The 7,003-nt window shown below is 33.9% G+C and overlaps 1 long non-coding RNA gene across 1 annotated transcript; it reads right to left on the minus strand.

The window, feature by feature from the left end:
• Window positions 1-2,942: 2,942 nt before the first annotated feature.
• Window positions 2,943-3,730, minus strand: LOC115993146. Its single transcript, XR_004092786.1, has 3 exons — window positions 3,410-3,730; window positions 3,214-3,319; window positions 2,943-3,127 (listed from the first exon to the last, which is right to left on the minus strand). It is a non-coding gene; the product is annotated as an uncharacterized LOC115993146 (long non-coding RNA).
• Window positions 3,731-7,003: the final 3,273 nt, after the last annotated feature.

A 7,003-nucleotide genomic window follows, 5' to 3' on the forward strand; every position in this document is an offset into this window, starting at 1 on the left:
CCAATCTTCATGGCTTTAACACTTGACTTGAACAAAATGTTTCTTGAAGTCTTAAACCATCCTAGATCTACCCAATAACAAGTAAAGTGCATTTTGTCAAAAGATTAGCCAATTTACATAACATATGTTCTAACAAGTTCCACGTATGTCCTAACATCTTGCATTCTTATCCTTTAGCTAGTTCAATTCCAATCAACTTTACCCCATTCCAATCAGTAAGAGCTGGTGAGAAAATCCCTAAAGATCTTTGAGAGTTTGTTAGAGAATTATTGAGTTCATCCATTTGAGAGAGAGAACCTATGTTCCCTCATTCCTTTATTCTCTTTCTCACTTACCATTTCCAAGCCATGAGAGGAGTTTTTCCAAACACTCCATATTACCTTTTAGGGATCTTTGGTTGAGTGGTTGGTGTTGGGAATCATTGGAGAGTAATACCACAATTCCAAGAGAACTTGGTGGCTTGCTTCCAGCCACTCCGCATGCGTACTTTGAAGACAAGGTGAAGAAACAACTCAACAAAGTCAGTTGCGAATAAAAGCATGGAGGACTCGATTTCTAGGCTAGCTTTAGGCTTGAAAGATCTATTGTAAATCTGTATTGCAACTATTCACTAGTGGAGGTTTGACAGTTGTGCCACAGAGAGATTTTGACCCCGAGGGCTTCAATTTTTATTTTCAATAAAACATTCGATGTTTTCTTGTGGTTTGCATTTCTTTACCTCTACTTAGGGGTGTCAAATGGGCGAGTTTGTGGTGGGCATAATTGGATTGGGTATATAAAACTCATTTACCCGTTAAAACCCGTTTAATTAATTGATTCTAACCCAACCCAATTATTATGAGTAAACCCCAACTTACCCAATTACCCAATTATCCAAATTACCAAAATGCCATTAAAGTGAAACCCCACACACTTTCTTGGCTCCACTCTACTTTCCAAGAAAAAAAAACAAACAAACAAACAAAGAAAAAACTTTTCTTGGATCTAAAATTTCTTTTTCTTTCTCCTTGATTGCCTCCCCACTTCAATTCTGACCAAAAACTCTCACTTCTACTCTCTTTGCTTGATTTTCGATTAAGATTTGATCCGAAATTTCTAGGAATTTTTTTTTTCTCAGAGATTTACTATGGCTAGCAAGAAGATCGACGGTCAAGATCGCGTGAACCAATACGACGGCGAGGAGTACGAAGACTCCTCGTCGTCGTCGATGTCAATGGAGATATTCTCGTTGTGCGGTGTTGGATCCGGAGCGAGATTGGGTTGACGAAGCGTTTGACAGATATTCTCACGGAGATCTGTTGCTTCAGCAGAGCGATTGAGAGGACCTCGTTCTTCAATGATCTGTGCTCGGTCAAGGCGGACAACAATACAGTGCCATGATCAACGACGGCAAGAATTCTGGGTTTGTGGGTTTCGATATGTTTTTTTTTTTTTTTTTAACTATTGTTTTTGGTTCTTCTTTGCATGGGTTTTTTGGTGTTTGATTTTTTTTTGTGCAATTTTTTTTCTCAGATCTGAAAATCTCTTAATGAAACTGCTGGGTTTCCGATTAAAACTTGATTGGAGGCCGAGAAAATGAGGGAAAATGAGAAAACCCTTGTGAAACCCTAAAACGTCTGAGGGCTGGGTTTCTTTTTTTTTTTTAATTATGGAAAGGGCTGGGTTGAATTTAGGTATATTTTTTTTGGGTTAAATGGGTCTCAATGGGTTTTTAGTTAAAACTCAATAATTACTGGGTCTAATTGGGTTGATGCCCATTTAACCCAACTAATAATTGGGTGGATTTGGATTCAATTAGAGTGAGCGGGTTTGGGTGGGCAAATGGGTTTGAGCTTATTTTGCCACCCCTACCTCTACTTTATTAATTTAGTTGTGTAAACACCCCATTTTGCAACTTATATTTAACCTCATTTCATCACAACAATCATTCCACATCTTAGGGGTAAAACTAATATTTTGACTGTTTGATTTCTAATTGTATTGCATGAAATAAATCTTGAAGTCATAATGATTAAAATCAAAGGTCATGAGCCTTAATCGGACAATTTGATTGAAAGATATCATTAAATCAAGTTTTAATGGTTAATGTGCACTTGCATGAATTAAGTCCCGACCACACGTGATTATGAACCCTTAATTTTTTTTTTTTTTTAATATAAGTTAGAAATTCTACTCTAGTCTAATCTAAGTGTATATGTGTGTGAAACTCACTCTTGAAGACTTAAACCCCAACCCTTGCCCTCACACTCCACAAGCACTTATATTTGTGGAGTGACCACTGCACTAAGGTTGCGTGGTGATGAACTCTTAATTTTAGTTGTTCTAATTTCAGTCCAAATTAAATATAATAATGTCTTGTAACACTATTGATCAAGGATATAATTTATTGGGGAATTGCATACATATAATTCAATCCTAGGACAAAGTATTAATTAATTACTAAACTTTGGATTTAATTAATATTAATATTACTTTATTCAATCCAATTTGATTCATTTTATTAGGATTTTTTACCCAAAAAAAAAAACACTTTATTAAATTTATTTATTTATAGTATACTTATATTTATAATAATATATAGGCGAAAAGCACATTTTCGTCCCTACATTTTCACACGATTCCCACTTTGGTTCCTATATTTTATTTTTACCACTTTTAGTCCCTATTTAGAAAAACGCCTTCCGTTTTAGTCCTTTTCGTCAGTGCCATTAGGGCACTGACCTACGTGGCAAACGGAATTATTAAAATAATAATAATAAAATTTTATTTTGTCGATAAAAAATGTTAAGTCAGCATTTAAATTTAAAAAAATAATTTATTAATTTTAACTAAATAAATAAAATAAAAATAAAAAATCACATTAATTGAGATTGAAGTGTGTCTTAAACAAGAACAACAAGAACACAAACTCAGATCTAAAAACACAAAATTAAAATCCAAAAATCACAAACCCAAAAAATAAGAACAGCAAATTAAACATAGAGAGAAAAAGAGAAAAAGCACCAAAAACTGGTCGACTGCCTCCAATTCTATCCAAAGCATGAACGCCGCTTGAGCTTTCTCCACTGTCTTCGTCCTTCCGGTGAGGCATTTCGCCACAATTGCATCGCATACTTCCTTGGCATACCTTCAACATTACCAAATACCAATCCAAATTACGAAGTTTCAACAAAAAACAAACCAAAACGAAAGAAAGAGAAAAGGCAAACAGACCTAGCGCCATTAGAATCGACAGCTTGTAAAAACGCAATCAAAGCATCAAGCGCCTTCTATTGCACCGGCGCATTGGAATCCGCAACTGTCTTCTTGAAAAGCAGACCTAAATTACATATCGAACATTAAGAAACGAGGAAACATAGATCTGAGTCCAAACCCCTAAAAAGACCAACCAAAAGAGTCGAAAACATACCGAAATCGCGAAGGTGAGAGTCCTTGGGATCTGCGATGGAATCGCATAGCGCGGCCAAGTTGATATTGGCTTCATTCCTGACCTTCCAGTTCTTGTGTAGCAATCGACCTTCCCAAGGCAATTTCTTCGCCTCCTTCAACAATTTCTTTTCCTCAGACATTTTTGTTTTCTCGCTTTTTGGCTTATTTTACTGTGTTGGTTGTACTGACCAATATTAATCGATCTATGGAAAATGCAGAGAGAGAAAGAGAGGAAGGTATGAGGAATGAGAAACTCGCTTTCCTAAAATTTCTCTCTTTTTTTTTGTTGTTATTTTCTGGGTCGGTGATTTTTTAATTTTAATTTTGTATTTTTAGATCTGAGTTTGTGTTCTTGATGTTCTTGTTCAAGACACACTTCGATCTTAATTAATGTGATTTTTTATTTTTATTTTTGTTTTTTATTTTTTTATTTAGTTAAAATTAATAAATTATTTTTTAAAATTTAAATGCTGACTTAACATTTTTTAATGACAAAATAAAAATTTTTATTATTATTTTAATAATTCTGTTTGCCACGTAGGTCAGTGTCCTAACGACACTGACAGAAAGGACTAAAACAGAAGGCGTTTTTCTAAATAGGGACTAAAAGCGGTAAAAATAAAATATAAGGACCAAAGTGGGAATCGTGTGAAAATGTAGGGACAAAAATGTGTTTTTCGCCTAATATATATGTATCCAACACGTAACTTCGGAATGGTGCATTGGCCCACACCAATACCAGAATATTCCGTTCCCACGATCAACCTAAAATGACATTTGGAATGGAATTCAAAGCTTTGATTGACACTTCTTTGTTTACCCAACGAAGGCATTTAATATTTAAATTCCCCTACACCCACCTATCAATGTATCAAAAAATTATTTAAATTTTTATTTTATTTTCTTCACTTGAAACTCACTAACACATTTATACTCAATAATTTAAATTGAGTAATGTCTATTATACACACTACTTTTGCATAGAACTCGTGACTTCTTAGTTCAATAACATGTGTGTATGTATTGTGTGTGTGTGTGTAAAAGACATTTCCCATTTATATTTATCCAAGTCCACGAGTCTACCTTGAAACCTTAGAGCACTAATATCAATGCATTTATAATAGAAAAATATGTCATATTTATATATTTAAGTCCAAAAACTATCCACATCAATCAATTTATAAATGTGTACATTTACATTGCTGTCACAATAACTATGTATATTTACATGGCTGTTACTATTCACTTGTAAATCTATTATTTAGTAGTATAATGAAATGTAGTATAAACTAGATAATTTGATATGGGTGTTTTTGAAAAATTGTTGTGTAAAGTAAATAAAATAGGTTCTTACATTGAAATGGATAGAAATTTTTGGCGAACGTAAATGCTCTTATAAGCTTCCAAGCATTTATTCAGTCAGAAAGTTGTGGAACCATCCAAATGAGCCGTAATTTGAATAAGAGTTCCAACTAACCAGTGACTTGACTGCTCTTAAGAATTGGCCACAAAAGCCTCACCGTGAATAATGTAAATTGTAGAAACAAATAGCGTATTCTGCTTTAAATTTTGATAAAGAGTTCCAACTAACCAGTGACTTGACTGCTCTTAAGAATTGGCCACAAAAGCCTCACTGCTCTTAGAAACAAATAGCGTATTCTGCTTTAAATTTTGATAGAGTTCCAACTAACCAGTGACTTGACTGCTTTTAAGAATTGGCCACAAAAGCCTCACTGCTCTTAGAAACAAATAGCGTATTCTGCTTTAAATTTTGAGATAGAGTTCCAACTGACCAGTGACTTGACTGCTCTTAAGAAATGGCCACAAAAGCCTCACCGTGAATAATGTAAATTGTAGAAACAAATAGCGTATTCTGCTTTAAATTTTGATAAAGAGTTCCAACTGACCAGTGACTTGACTGCTCTTAAGAATTGGCCACAAAAGCCTCACCGTGAATAATGTAAATTGTAGAAACAAATAGCGTATTCTGCTTTAAATTTTGATGAAGAGTTCCAACGAATCCAATGACTTGACTGCTCTTAGGATTTATTACCCCAAAAAGATCTGGCAATACAAAACTTTTCAGTCCATTTTCGCAACAAGTCCTTGATAAACTTTTCTTTCTAATGCTCAAAGCGTGTACACTGGGATACAAGGGATATCGTAGTTTTGTATATGACCTACTAACTACAATGCCCTTGGGTCAAACTTTCAATTCATTTTAGGCCGGATGAATCGGGGTTATACAATTCATATTGACATGAAACATACTTAGGTATAATTCTTTGTGTTATAACTTAGGTTTCTGGATTAAATTCAAGCATAGAGCTTATTGGTTGATAGAGTACAAATATATGGTTTATTGGCTTATTGGCCAATGCATTTTCTTGTGAGTATTTATAGCTTCTAAGATCACATGATTGAATTTAAGTGGAGAACTTAATCATGGTTTTCATATTTGAATCGTTCAAAAAACTGGTAAAGAGGGAGGTTTAAGGTTTTTAAGGTTGGACTGAGATTCGACTAAGGATGAATAGTGATGATGTCATAATTAATTTAGAATTAATTAAAATAAAATAAATGTATTAAATTTGTAAATATATATTAGAAAAATTGACTAAAAGTATCTTTAAAAATTGAAACAAACTTTCTAATAAATTTTCATGATATTATAAGGTTATCATAAAATAGTACATTATAAGGTTAATTGAAAATAGTACAACATAAATAAGCATAAAAAATATTGTATAATAATCATTCAAGTAGAAATCATTTTGATCAAATAAAAATCACTTAAAAAAAAAAACTCATAAATAGTAAATTTCTATGCAAAGGAATTATTCATAAATCACAAGTTAATTTAGCAATGAAAATAAAATTAGTTATATTTAATAATTGAGAGAGAGGTGATATAGAAGTTTAGAACTATAACAGTCTGTTTGGATTGAGGGGAAGGGAGAAGGAGTAGAGTAGAGTAGAGTAAATTTGACCCAAAATTAACTTATTTTCAGTCAACTCTCCTTTATTCCCCTCCTCTCTCCCTCCTTCTCCCCTCAATCCAAACACTACCTAAATCATGTAATTTTAATATAAATTTAATAATACTCCACATTTCTTACATGCCCAGTTCTCACATAAAAAATAAAATAAAAAAATAAAAAAACGGTTTCATTAGCGGTGATTAACCTGGTCGGACCAGTAAATCCACTTTAGATTTGAAAGCCATTTTGTGGTTGTTAAGCCAGAGGTTTTGAATTCTGATCCACTTAAGGATTTAGGTAAAGTGCCATTGAGCATTGGCGGCTCCACATTGATGTCAGGGTGGTCAAAGGACCACCCTAACTTGCAATATATATATATATATATATATTTACTAAACCAACCTATTAAGATCATCCTAAAAAATTGTTGAACCCCCTAACATGATGTGGGGCCAGAGAGTTTGTGACCCTAGCCCATTTCATGTTAAGGCCCAAGGCCTGCGCCGAGGAGATACAGGACCGAGTACGCATCATGAGAGTCATGGACAGCCTAAGGAAATGGCCGAGGACGAGCTCCTGCTCGGCATGCCATA

This window comes from Quercus lobata, chromosome 5 (assembly GCF_001633185.2).
Source record: "Quercus lobata isolate SW786 chromosome 5, ValleyOak3.0 Primary Assembly, whole genome shotgun sequence".
Taxonomy (NCBI): Eukaryota; Viridiplantae; Streptophyta; class Magnoliopsida; order Fagales; family Fagaceae; genus Quercus; species Quercus lobata.